Here is a 14,880-nt window from a genome sequence, read left to right as displayed (position 1 = left end):
CGAGAGCTAAAATTAAAATGGCCATAGTCGAGTAGGGGCTTATTTACAAGCACCATGGCCCAGGGTAGTGCAGCAAGTGACCTTGCTTTGTTGCATTGCCCTGCCCAACAGGGAAGGGCAGAAATGTGCTGTATATATGAGATACATGCAAAAAGAACAGTTGATGGATGGAATGTAGACCAAATCAAACAATCACCCCGAGTCAGAGATCTGGGTTTAATCCATCAGTTTTTTTGCTCACCATGCCATTCCAGTTTGGACCTAGGCATATGCAAATCATTCTTGACCTTGTTCGCCATGGGAACCGTCCAGCCCAAACTGCCAGGCCAGGTGCTCCCTGGACCAGAAACAAGCATCCTGGGAACAGTTTCGGGGTATCACCCCTCTTCAGCCAGGCTAGCTTGAATCTGGTGGCATAGTGAGCACAGGACCCACATCTGGGCATACCCATCCCACTTGGGGCAACAAATGCAAAAAGAACAGTTGATGAACGGAATGTAGACCAAATCAAACATTCACCCCCAGTCAGAGATCTGGGTTTAATCCATCAGGTTTTTTTGCTTACTTTTTTGCACTGTGCACTCCCCTCAGTGCGCATGTGTGTTTGGTCGGCCATCTCGGCTGGCCAAACACACATGCACACTGTACTCTCCCCAACCCAGCACTGTGTTGCCAGGCTGGAGAGAGCAGGCACAGGCTCCCAGTCTGCCTGGGAGCACCCTCACTGGGCAATCCTAACACTCGGCCAATCCTAACGCTGCTCTGAGCAGTGTCAGGATTGGCCGCAGGGCTGGCTGGGAGCCTGTGCCTGCCTGCAGTGACTTGGAAAGAGGTGCGGCATAGCGGCGGAGCAGGTAAAACATTTTTTTAATATAAAATGTTTTTGCCCCGCCACTTTACCATGCAGCGAGTCGCAGCTGACATAGAGGTCGCAAGGGGTGCATTGCAATGCTTCACTTTTCTGTCTACGGCCTCCATACACCTCAGTCCCTTGTTTCTCTTAATTGGTTTTCATCAGTAGTTTAGCCTATGAAGGGAGCAGGCCTCACAGTGGTGTAAAAACGAATTTAGGGGTTTTACACTACCAGGACATGTAAACTACACAGGTACATGTCCTGCCTTTTACCCACACAGCACCCTGCTCTAGGGGTTACCTAGGGCACACATTAGAGGTGACTTATATGTAGAAAAAGGGGAGTTTTAGGGTTGGCAAGTACTTTTAAATGCCAAGTCGAGGTTACAGTGAAACTGCACACACAGGCCTTGCAATGGCAGGTCTGAGACAAGTTTAAGGGGCTACTTAAGTGGGTGGCACAACCAGTGCTGCAGGCCCACTAGTAGCATTTAATCTACAGCCCTGGGCACATACAGTGCACATTACTAGGGACTTATAAGTAAATTAAATAGTCCATTTGGGTTTGATCCAATGTTACCATGTTTAAAGGGAGAGAGCATATGCACTTTAGCACTGGTTAGCAGTGGTAAAGTGCGCAGTCTAAAAACCAGCAAAAACAGTGTCCAAAAAGTGGAGGGAGGCAGGCAAAAAGTTATGGGTGACCACCCTAAGGCTGTCAGGTCTACCAGCTAGTCATTCACTGTTGATATTTTTTAGTTGCTGCATTTGTTTGTGAGGTTTTTTTTGGCTTGTGTTTTTCCACTCAACCAGAGGTCAATTGTACTGGTACTTTTATAAATTCCAATTTTTGGTGCTGAGAACTGGAGAAGTGTTTGTCTAAAAAGAGCCTCCCCCCCTGCCAGCCCCTTCCCTCCTTCATCGTGGAGGGCGGAATCAAGAGATGATATTCAGCCTGCTTTATCAATTCCATCAGAACATCCAGACTATTTTGTAAACATATCAAAGTGCAGGATCATAATTAGCAAATCATTTGTATATTGCAGTGTTTGTACCTGCTGGCCCTCAATAGATAGCGGAGTTGTGCTTTTGTTTTTCATGATGTTGGAGTGTCCCTTCTTTACACTTGCTTAAAAATTATCAACCTAGTCCGCATAACTTACTAACGTGTTTGCAATGTAGTTCAATGAAGACTCTGTTTGTGTCGCTTGTTAATGTTAGCAGATATTTATACTGTACACTTGCACCTGATAGGGTTATGATGCTCCTTGCTAATACTGCAGCTTTGGCACACCCCTCCCAGCAACAGTACGTTAAACGATTATTAGAAAAGTACTTGTCTTTGACTGTCGAAGCAGTAGGCTCCACAGAGACATACGTAGCAGGTATCTAATCAAGAAGCTGCCACCCACTTCCCATCACAAAGTGCACACCTATGTCATCAAACGGTAGCAGCAGCACAAGAGGGCCCAGCCGATGAGCTACCATCAGTCTCTGCAAGTAGAAGTCCGTCACATGTGCATGACAATATTTTAGACACAATGCTCCTCAAATGACACGTGTCTGATTAACAAAAACACAGTTTCAGGAATAAATCCCTAAGATGTACTCATTTAAAAATAGGAACGAGTTAATTTCATTTTTTGAAACAGATTTTATTGCAGTTTTTGTCAACAGTACAGCAGACAACATATACATCTTCAGGCCTAAGGGGCTTAATTTCAGTACTAGCCACTTAAATACAAATCCAGAACGTTGCATTCAAACAGTTAGACAACTCGCATTCCCCTCCCTCCCAGCTGCCAAGAGTAGTTACCTCAGTATGTGTAGAAATATAAAATTCTAGGACAGTGTATCGGGTTTTTGTGGATGCATCATAGACATAATCATGACTGGGCACAGGGTACGGAGTAAGGCAAGCATACGTCCTGGTGTCGGGGTGCATGGCACACGTCTACTGCCGGTTATGTTATGTTAGCGTAGAGAGGGGCAGGGGTGGTGAACTTTCCGGGGAGGCCCCCAGATTTGAGTAACAGGTTCCCTGATGCTCTCTACCAGGGCCTCCCAGGCCCGAGCCACCTCTATTGGGCGCAGTCTCCTCCTTGCTTCTCTGAGAAGTATCTCGCCCTCGTAGGGATGAGTTACTCTCATCTGCCCATTCCATTGGTAGTGAAAACGCAGCAAAATATCAAAGGCATCAGGTTGACTTTGAAGGATAACATAACTCTGAAAATGTCTGGAAGTGAATATGTACATCCACTATAGCATGCTGGCTGTATGTCCTTCAACAAAGATCAAAGGATAGTGAAATGTAGGACATTCAGACGCAGAACATCAGTCGGTAGCAATAGCCCCCTTAACCTATATCGAGTATATCACTTCCAAAAAGCCCCAAGTCAAAGCCCCTTGATTCCATCTGTATGGTGAGGAACAGAATTGGGGACTTCTCAAAGTCTGCAACTCCAATAAAAGGGCTAATATCCATTAGCATACCACTGCAACATGTATAACAACTCCTCACATGCCATACAATCATCATATTATGTATTTGTTTGTTTTTCTCAGGTGACAATAAAATATCCTATTCACCTCAGTCCACAGCGTCCACTTTATCTGAGGAAGCAACAGTAGTACTCCTGCGATGATGAAAAGCTTGATGACCAGCCTGGCCCATCAGCTGTGGCTGGATAGCACTCATAGACAACCCGTCTCACTGAAGGCACTAGATCAAGGCAATCTAGCAGTGTTCTATCCCCATCACTAATCACAGTACTTACACAAGCCCTAAAGTGCGGACCTAACCTCCCCCACCAAGCATCTCTACCCACCCCTGTCCTGACATATAAGAGCCACAGCCACAACAACCACTGTGCTGCCATGGCAGGCAACACCTGTGGCTACCCAGTCATGGTGACAGGGTGGTATCAGAAGGAGTGGGGCAGAAGCTGCTGTGGTGAGGGAGGTTGAGGGTGCAGTCATCAGTACGACTGATATGAAATGAGACCTGATGGGTTCAGCCACTCAGCAGAAGGATTAGCTAGGCCTGATAAGCTTCCAAAAGTTTGTAAAGGCCCAGAATGATTTGAAATGTGATCTGATTGTAGGGTGCTGTAAGACGCCTTCATTTCACTGACTGCAGCAGTGTCAGATTTAGCTGCTAATTTCCTTGGTCAGGTACTACCTGCTGCCAGCTTCACCCCTGCAATGGCTCAGGATGGCAGTACCACGAAGGACAGGGCACTACCATCCACAGAGACACTTGTAACCAACCCTCCATTCCTGAAGAGGCCACTCAAGTGGTAATTAGGTGGGGTTGTTTAGCTTGCCCAGTTGAGGTCAACACCAATGAACCTACCACCAAGAGACCAAAAAAATGATGTCCTACACATAGACTCTCCACAATTCACCTTATTTGCCTGAAGGCTACACATTTGTCATCCGCCATAGACTGCTGTCAGCAATCTTACTCAGAAACACTGTTGCTAGATCTGGACTTTCTCATCCAACATTCAAGATACCTTTTATGTGACTCATGAAAGGGCTACAATCTACTCCAATTTTCCTAATATTTTAGAACATAAAAACTTTACTGAGCCAGCCAATATGTGTATAGTTCACCTTCATTTTCACAATATGGCTTAACAACACATTTGCCTGATCACATGTTGTCCAAAGACATTAGGCTCAGGTGCAGACATAAGGTACACCTAATTACAATGGATAGAGTAGACCTGTTAACATCATGTCAGAGATCTAGCTTTTGAGCTACACATCATGTGTCAGGTCCCTTTGTGACACTCAGGTACATTGGCATCACTCCGTGACTTAGAGGAAGCCTACGACAAATCGAAGTATCAGCATTCCAGCAACACAATGTCAACTTGCACTGCAGATCTCTCGAAAGCCAAAATCTGTGAAACATCTGATTATCCACAGATGATTTGCTAGTGCCCCAACAGGTGACAGGATGGCATGACTTTGGAAGAGATAAGAAGAGAAGATCACAAGTTTAAGGCCAGGGCTGTAACTAAACTTGCAGGGGCCCCCATGCAAAGTACATGGAGGATCCCCCTCGGGACTCACTCTGGCGCTCTCAAGCCAGGGTACTGTACTGAGGGGGCTCCTGGAGCTAGGGAGCCCCTCCTGCACCGTGCAGGCTGAAGGAGTCTTTGTTACACCACTGTGTAAGGCTAGCAATGGCATGAAATATCTTGAATATACTGACATTTTTCAGCAGCATTCTCAACAAGTGAGCTAGGAAACGTGACACCATGCATGGTCATAAAGTAATTTTGAGTGTAGGCAATATAAATGTCACATGTATCTACCCCAATTCACCCCGGAGTACTTTTGTGACACACAACTTACCAGATTGTCAAAGCCAAAAATGTCATGTTTTGTTTATCATTGGCAAACATATGTCCATGCTCCTTACCACCCAATGACATCTAGTAGAGTTACTTACCATCAGGCAAAGATGTTTTCAGTCAGTTCACGCCTGAGGTCATCACCTTCCTTGTAAGAAATTGGGTTATTAGTTAAGAGGGGTGGAAGCCCCATTCAAATAATAAACACAATACTTGTCAAAAATGTCACTTAATTAACCTGTGATTAACCTTCTAGTTGCTAGGCACAAATCATTCAGGCTTAACTTAGAGACAAAGAGTAAAGTATTTATGTAGGACACAAACAGTAATAAAATAAAAAGACAATAATTTTTTTTTTACTAAATAGAGACAACCAAAATGAACGCAATCCAATCAGTAGAACTGGAGATATTACTTTAAAAAGATTTAGGTAAAAATAGCACCAAGTAAAGGAAAGCGCCATTTGTGGTTATCTAATTGTACTATTCTGGGAGAACTTCACAAGTTCAGGACGACTGCGATGGGGCACTGGTCAGGTACAGAGACCAGATTAATCCTTCTAAAAAGTTGCCTTCAGAGAGACGGAGCCAAGATGGCGGCGGACTAGAAGCACCATCATGGAGCTCCGCTGTCGGGCTTAGGCTGGGAGCAACTGGAGCGGTGTGGGTGCCCTGCTGTTCCAGCAGAGGACCGCCGGAGACACTCGGGGCTCTGCTTAGCCCACTCAGAGTTCCGAGGAAAGGTGGGAAGGTGCACAGCGGACTCCGACAGAGCCGGCGAGCCGTGGACAAGATGGCAGCCACGTGAGCTGTCCGCAGGAAGACTAGACAGGACGGATGGAGGGTGGTGCCAGGCAGCGGGCAGTGAGATCTGGACCAGCAACATGGGGTTGCCCGGCAAACCCCCCCCTCCCACTGGTGCGGCGTGAGCGCAGAGATTGAGGCCGTGAGCGCTGAGGAATGGCGGTGATCTGAAGATAAGAGAACATCGGCACTTGCAGACGTGAGCGGTGCGGTGGCGCAGCGCCCCTCCCCCAGATCAGCGAAGAGAGCCTAAAGTGAGTGAGATCCGGAGGAGAGTGCCTAAAATGTGTCGTAGCGCAGAGATGAGCAGAGGGGCGCAGCAACGGCGTGACAGGCCTCGCCTCCCGGGGTGGAGACAAGTTGGTGATCTGGATGGCTCCCCTGGGTCCCCCTAGGATATGGCGAGGCCCTCCGATAGCGTGACGGACTGGCCCACGGGGGAGGTGAGACAGCATGTGGCCGGTGAGTAGAGACTGATATGCAGAGAGTGAGGAGCACCTAATGGTCCGTGGAGATCGTAGCAATGACCAGCCTGCGGACAAAGAGGCGGATGGCTGCCGCATTGTAGGAGGACTGGGGAAACAGCCGGGCAGGTGGCCCTCTCCACTAGTAAGTGACAGCTGAACTTAAAGAGGAGGAATACAACGTACATGTGGAGGTGGGGATAGAAGGTGACCCACACTGGTAGCAGAGAGCTGGTGGCCTAGAGACAGGGTCCAGAAGTTGGTGGGGACAGCCTTTTGTCCCAGCGGAGGTGCCTGGGGTGGTCTACAAGAGCGCGCTGACTCAGCCGCAGGAAGTGCACCTCTCCCTGGAAGGTGATGGCGACACAAGGATATGGCAAGAAAGAAGGTAAACTGAAAGACCTTTTTGCTAAAACCCCAGCCAAAAAACAGGAACCCACCCGCGATGTAGGGATGGAACCCATGGGAGTGGGGTGGCAGTAGTGGCGAAATGGGAGAGGAAGATACCAACCTTGTAACGAAAGCCTTTATGGCGCAACTATTTGGGGTGCTCCGTGAAGATCTTGCGACCCTCCGACAGGAGCTTGCCACCACCATCAAGGAGCTAAAAGGGGAGGTCATGGAGTTGGGCCAATGGGTTGACACAGTGGAGCGCACCTATGACACTCAGGAGGAAGAATTAGACCACCACAGGCAAGAGATTATCGCCGTCCAAGAAAGGAACCGGGACATACAATATACACTTGAGGATTTGGAGAATAGGTCCCGGCGATCCAACATCCACATCAGGGGAGTCCCAGCACAGGCCTCAACAGTGCCTTTGGAGAACTTTATGATCCGTCTGTTCTGGCAGGTTGCACTGGGGCTTAAATATCAAGAAATAATACTGGAGCACACTCACAGGACTGGGTGACCGCTCCAGTCCCCAGGCCAACCGCACGATATACTCACACGCCTTCATTACTACAAACCGAAGGAGCAAATTTTAACAGTGGTACATGATATGAAGGCTATCGCCTTTGAGGTTCACAAAATATATTTGTACCAGGATCTTTCTTTGCTGACGCTGCCGTGCCAGCGTGCTCTGCGACCTGTCACGGCTCTACTTCAGGAGGGAGGAATTTGCTATCAGTGGGACCATCCCTTCCATCTACAGTTTGTTTGGCAGAACGAGACTCGCTCTATAAGCACGCTGGAAGAGGTGGAATCTCTCACAGACATGGACCTGGGGCAGAGTGAACCTCCCCCGGGGGCTCAAATGAGACCTCACGGGCCACGCCTGGGAATCGTGGCCGCATAACCAGATAAAGGAAGAAGAAATCCCAAAAACCATCTGAGAAAGAAAGCCGGAGAGAGAGGGCGGACCTGCTCTGCAGTTTGCGTCGGGAAGAGTGCTTACCTGAGGCAGGACCAGATCCCTAAAGCCCTCTGAGCCAGGCATAACTGGGAGAGGGAATCAACGATGGAGAACATGCCCTCCCCGCCCCATAGATGAGCTTCCTGAGTGAGATTTACTGGATAGCATGGTGCGGCATGTGGCAGCTGAAATAAGGACATGGACAAGAGTGACAGCGGAGCTCCCAACATGGAGGATGATGGTTAAAAGGAAAAGGACTTGGTACATTCAGATGTACCCCCCGAGGACCTCTACATGGTTCCCTGGCAGGAAACTAGTTGTGTTTACACTTCTTTAATGTTTTATTCGTTATTAGGTTGAATACACTCCTGTGCCTTATTTTCTGGTGCCACATCCGGCACCGTTAGTAGCCAGATCATTTAGCTGTAGTCTGGACCCCCGAGGGCCCACCCACTTCAGCTTCCCTGTCATGCATGTTGATCAATGTAATTAGCCTTAATGTCAGGGGCCTTAATTCTCCGGTGAAGAGGTGAGCCTTGATATTGATGCTCAGGGACTCCAAAGGGGATTTATGTCTGATTCAAGAGTCACACCTGATGAAAGCAGACTGGGAAAAGCTGAGATCACGTTGGTTTGACAGACAGTATCACTCGTATGGTCCTGAGAAAAGGACGGGGACGGCAATATTGTTACGCATTTTCCAGGGAAAGTAATGGGCATCCAGGCTGAGATGAACGGGAGGCTTATTTCCTTATGCAGACACATGCATGGGCGTAAAATCACAGTAGCCTGTATTTATGGCCCTAATGAACATCAATAGCATTTTTTAAGAGAGGCCATTGGGCGGGTGCTGGTTACTGCAGACGGGGACATCCTCATAGAGGGAGACTTTAATATAGTCCCTGATACTCACATGGACAGATCAGTGCAGCGAAAAGGACAGACAGAGGCCTACTCAGTGGGATTTTGAAAATGGCTGGAGGAGGGTGGACTAACGATGTTTGGGGAGCACACAGCCCAACACTTAGAGACTACACATTTTTCTCAGCACATCAGACTTACGCAAGACTTGACCTCTTCCTGGCCACCTCAGGCCTCCTAAATGCAATCACACAACCAGAGATTGGAGTGGCGGCTCTGTCCGACCACGCTCCGATCTTACTACTAGTCAAACTACTGACCCGGAGCAGAAGGATACGGCTGTGGTGGCTAAATACTAAACTTGTCACAGACGCCGAGGTGCACTCAGAAATAATGGATACAATTAAATCCTATTTGAGCACTACCAACACGTCAGAGACCTTGGAGGCAATGGTCTGGGAGGCTTTGAAGGTGGTGTTCAGGGGCCATTTTATAGCCATTGCAGCACGTGCTAACACACTTAGGAAGGAGAAGCGTCAACTGTTAGAGACCAAGATAAAAGAGCTGGAGGGGCAACACAGGGTAAAGGGTGCACAGGAAGTGAAACGACAACTTGCGTTGAATCGTAAACAATTGAAAGCCCTAGACATGGATAGTGCTAAACACGTCCTCCTGCACACCAAGCAAATGTACCACGTGGGGGGTAATACGGCGGGACGACTCTTGGCACACCGGCTGCATGCACAGGTGGCACAACGCCGGGTAAATTCAATCCAGACACAGAAAGGCAACGTCGCTACGGGCGAGGAGTTGATCCTGAAGGAGTTTGAGGACTTTTATGCCTCACTCTACACAGCGGAACGACTAGAAGCTTGGGCAATAACGAGATACCTAGACTTGATATCCTGGCCCGACTCTCCAAGCCAATAGCCAATGTTTTGGACAAGGATATTACCCGTACTGAGGTTTCAATGGCTATCCAGCGCCTCCGCATGGGCAAGGCAGCAGGGCAGAATGGGCTTGGGGCAGAGTTCTATAAATTGTTTGGGGAACTTTTGGCTCTGGTGTTGACACGGCTATTTAATGGCTTTGCCTCAATGGGACTGCTAACCCAGTCAATGCGGACGGGCACAATTATGGTTATTCCGAAGCCTGGCAAGGACCCTCCCTTATGTGCGTAATACCGGCTGATTAAGCTGTTGAATGTAGATGCTAAACCTTTTACGGGCATTCTTGCGAATAGACTACGCCCCCTTATGCAGGGACTGATAGACCCAAATCAGACTGGGTTTATTCCAGAAAGAGCATGTGCTGAGAGTATCAGTAGGCTTTGTCATTTTTTAGATAAGGCAAAGCGGGCCAATATCCCATCGATACTACTCGCAGAGAAGGCCTTCGACCGCGTCCACTGGGGCTTTCTATTTTCAGTCCTTTCCCATTGTTGTTTGGGGCCGAGATTCTGGGAATGGGTGAGGAGTAGTTATAACCTTCCCCAGGCTACGGTGAGCGTGAATGGAGGCCTATCAGAAACCTTTCCTATTGCTAGGGGGACTAGACAGAGTTTCCCACTGTCACCGCTGCTGTATGCCTTATATATGGAACCCTTCACCGAGCACATATGGCAAAACCAAGACATCAATGGTATCCCGATGGGTGGCAGATCTCATAAAATAGCATTATATACTGATGGTGTCCTGCTCTACCTGATACAACTGAAGAGACCACTTGTACCAGTGTTAAATGAACTGCGGACTTTTGGCGGAGTAGCAAGTTTCAAAGCTAATCTGTCGAAATCTTCTGTTGTTAACTTGACAGTGCCAGAGGGGGGAGAAGAAGCACTGCGACTCCTCATATAATTTATTTGGGTGCAACAAGAAGTGTAATACTTAGGTTTACAAATCCGCAGGTGGATTCAAAGGTGGAAAGGATAGTGTAAGAAGTTGGCTCTGTATATACTATCTCAAAGTGAGAGATAGTGTGCAGATTCCAAGGGCTCCCCTTAGAGGTTGATAGTGGCAAAATTAGATAATACTAATGCTCTATTTTGTGGTAGTGTGGTTGAGCAGTAGGCTTATCAAAGGGTAGTTTTAAGCATTTGGTGTACACACACAGGCACTAAATGAGGAACACACACTCAAAGACTCCAGGCCAATCGTTTTTATATAGAAAAATACATTTTCTTAATTTATTTAAGAACCACAAGATTCAAGATTTGAGGTAAGTACATAAAATGCAAGGCACTCCACACAGGTAAGTATAGAACTTTGATTTGAAACAGTTGTACACACAGTTTAGGTAAAAATGGCAATAAGCTATTTTAAAAGTGGACATTGCAAAAAAATCAGCAGTTCCTGGGGGGGGTAAGTTTGGTTAAGTTTCTCAGGTTCAAGGCAACCCCAAAGCCACCGCACCAGCAACATAGGGCCGGTCAAGTGCAGAGGTCAACAGAGGGCCCAAAACACATAGGCGCCTATGAAAAACAGGTGTGCTCTGGTCCTAGTCTGCTTACAGGTAAGTGCCTGCATCCTCGGGGAGCAGACCAAGGGGGGTTTGTAGAGCACTGAGGGGGGGGAGACAAGCCCACAAAACGCAACCTCAGCGGCAAAGGGGCGGCTGGGTGCAGTAGGCAAAGTAGGCGTCAGGTTTGCTATTGAAAGCAATGGAGCGACCTGGGGGTTGCTTAGGCGATGCAGGAGGGCACAGGGGGGCTTCTTGGGCCAGTCACCGACTGGGCTAGGAAGAGGGCCGCCTGCTGGTCACTCTTGCACTGGAAGGTGGTTCCTCTCGGTCCTGGGGGCCGCGGGTGCAGTGTTTGGTCCAGGCATCGGGTTCCTTGTTACCAGGCAATCGTGGTCTGGGGGAGCCTCTGGATCCTCTCTGCAGGCGATGCTGTAGGGGTGCAGGGGGGTCGACTCAGGGTACCCATGTCGCCGTAGTCGCCTGGGAGTCCTCTCTGTGGTGTTTGTTCTCTTGAACTCGAGCCGGGGGCGTCGGGTACAGAATGTGAAGTCTCACGCTTCCGGTGGGAAGAGAGAGTTCTTTGGAAGTTGCTTTAAAGTTGCAAAGTTGTTGCAGTTTTTGAACAGTACCCATGTTCTCATTAGTTTCTTGATCCTTTAGGTTCAGGGCAGTCCTCTGAGTCCTCAGAGGTCACTGGTCCCTGTCGGATGCGTTATTGTACTGGTTCTTCGAGTCTGGAGACAGGCCTGTAGGGCTGGGGCCAAGTCAGTTGTTGCCTCAGTCGTCTCTGCAGGGCTTTCAGGTCAGCAGTCCATCTTCTTGTGGTAGGTTGCAGGATTCTGATTTCCTAGGTTCAAGTTCGCCCCTAAATACTGAATTTAGGTGTGTGTTTAGGTCTGGGGGCAGTAGCCAATGGCTACTGACTTTGAGGGTGGCTACACCCTCCTTGTGCCTCCTCCCTGTGGGGATGGGGGGCACATCCCTAATCCTATTGGGGGAATCCTCCAAAACAAGATGGAGGATTTTTTAAGGCAGGGGTCACCTCAGCTCGGGACCCCTTAGGAGCTGTCCTGACTGGTGGGTGACTCCTCCTTGTTTTTCTCATCATCTCCTCTGGACTTGCTGCCAAAAGTGGGGGCTGTGTCCAAGGGGCCGGCATCTCCACTAGCTGGAGTGCCTTGGGACATTGTAACATGAAGCCTGAGCCTTTGAGGCTCACTGCTAGTTGTTACAGTTCCTGCAAGGGGGTAGGTGTTAAGCACCTCCACCCAGTGCAGGCTTTGTTTCTGGCCTCAGAGAGCGCAAAGGATCTCACCTTAGGGGGTCACAAACTCGTCTCATTGGCATGCTGGCACAGACCAGTCAGTCCTGCACTGAAGGATTGGGTAAAATACAGAGGGCATCTTCTAACATGCCCTCTGTGTGCATTTTGTAATAAATCCAACACTGGCATCAGTATGGGTTTATTATTCTAAGAAGTTTGATAACAAACTTCACAGTATTCAGTGTAGCCATTATGGAGCTGTGGAGTTCATTTTGACAAACTCCCAGACCATATATTAATATGGCCACACTGTACTTACAATGTCTAAGAATAGACTTAGACACTGTAGGGGCATATTGCTCATGCAGCTCTGCCCTCACCTGTAATACAGCCTTAGGGCTGTAAGGCCTGCTAGAAGAATGACTTACCTATGCCACAGGCAGTATTTTGTGTGCATGGCATCCTGAGGGGGATGCCATGTCGACTTCGCCTTTTTCTCCCCACCAAATACACAATCTGCAATGGCATTGCAACGGTGAAGATGAAGCTCCTACCCAAAGTGCTGTTCATCATGCAGACCCTCCCATTACAACCCCTGCCTAAGGTACTAGATACTATGCAGAGGCTGATATCGGAATTCCATCTAGGCAAGGAAAAAGGCAAGAATGGTGCAAAGGAGGCCTACTTGCCACAGTCAGAATAGGGGTTGGGAATCCCTTACCTTGTTGGGTACTATCAAGCTGCTCAGTTGCAGTATCTGGTGGAATGGTCCCGCTTGAGCACTGAGAAGCACTGGTGCTTTAATGACCAGGATGTTGCGGGACTACATATCTGGAAGGTCCCCTGGCTCCGGCGAGCACACCTCCCACCGGGCGTCTATATATCCCCGGTTCTGCGAGCAACAATGGAAGTATGGGACAAGTTGCAGACACATAAGGCAATCCAGACTTCCCCTAGCACTCAAGGGGTCCTCGTTCAAGACTTGGCAGGACTCCAATTGTAAAAGAATTGGGGATATGTTTAAGGGATTATGGACTTCTCTCAGCTTCGAGAGGCATATGACCTCCAGCAGGAAGCTTATTGGCAATACTTGACAATCCAACACTGGGTGTTATTTCTGACAATTGCACTCCTTGCAAGTAGATCCCTCCTCCCCTTTGAACGCTGGTTGCTGACACGTTTGACTGATAAGAGGCTTAATTTGGATCTTTAAGGCTTCCTGACTGTGCCACCTAATTTACCCCAGCCACCTGCGAGGTGTAGGTGGGAAGCCGAATGTGGCCGTTCCTTTTCAGACAGGGAATGGTGGGATGGGCTGCATCAAGCGCGCGTATCAGCCCGCAACATGAACCACAAAGAATTATTCTTGCAAATAGCCCATTATTAGTATTTTACATCGGTGGGGGTTGCCGGATGGCGGAAGGACAATACAGACCGTTGCTGGCGGGTGTGTGGACAGATGGGTACACTCACACACATTTTATGGCAATGCCCACAGTTAACACTATTTTGGGATAACATTCTGAATACTATAGATGGAATATATGACACAATCATACCACCTTTCCCCAGCTACAAATTACTGACCCGAAAGGTAGAGCCATTACATTGGCGATCAGAGCTGCTTAACAGCTGCTTTTAGCCAGATGGGGTGCTGAGGCGATTCCCTCACACACTGACTGACTACACCAGTTACAGGACTTATTGGGGATGGAAAAGCTGACAGCAATGGCCACGGGATCTTTGTCCACTTTTGATAAGATATGGGGCCCCTGCATTTCTTACCTCTCGGACGAGTTCAGGGAGCTGACATTCCTGCACTACCTCAACTTGACTAGTTCAGACACATGCCCGAATGACATGACAGACATTGCATTAGGTGGACAGGTGCCTCGCTCGAAGGAGGGGGATGATCAGGCTCTGTAGTAACATTAAGGTACAGGTACGGGAGAGCATTCTATTTGGTTTCTTGTTTTTTCCTTGCATTTTTTTTTCATATCCACTGGGCAGTGCTTGTAGGTGGAATAGTTGTATATGTGAAAATGTCAATAAAGAGATTTAATCCTAAAAAGTTACCTTTTCAAGACTAGCGTGAAGAGTTTCATTTGCGTTGGAGGTGGCCACGAGGGGGAGGCTTTCTGCAGGTCGAGCACTGCTGATGGTCGACTATGTAGCGCAAAATGCCGGTCGCCGTAGTGGTCTAACGTTGGCTGTTCATTGCGGATGGTCACTGTTGGCGCTGAGTGCCTGTCTCATGTTGTTGGTCATATCGGGCGATTGCTGCCGGCACGAAGAGTAGATTCCACCGGAGCTTCGCAATAGCAGTCATCGTGGATGGTCAATTCTTGGTGTGAAGAGGTTGCTTTGCAGTGGCGACAAGCTTAAACTTCTGTTTTTTCACATTTTCTTGAGGAATACTTTACTCTGATGCTAGCCAAGGGTCCAGGACCT

This window comes from Pleurodeles waltl, chromosome 1_1, assembly GCF_031143425.1.
Source record: "Pleurodeles waltl isolate 20211129_DDA chromosome 1_1, aPleWal1.hap1.20221129, whole genome shotgun sequence".
NCBI lineage: Eukaryota > Metazoa > Chordata > Amphibia > Caudata > Salamandridae > Pleurodeles > Pleurodeles waltl.
The sequence above is the reverse complement of the archived record's forward strand: the minus strand, read 5'-3'. Positions refer to the sequence as shown.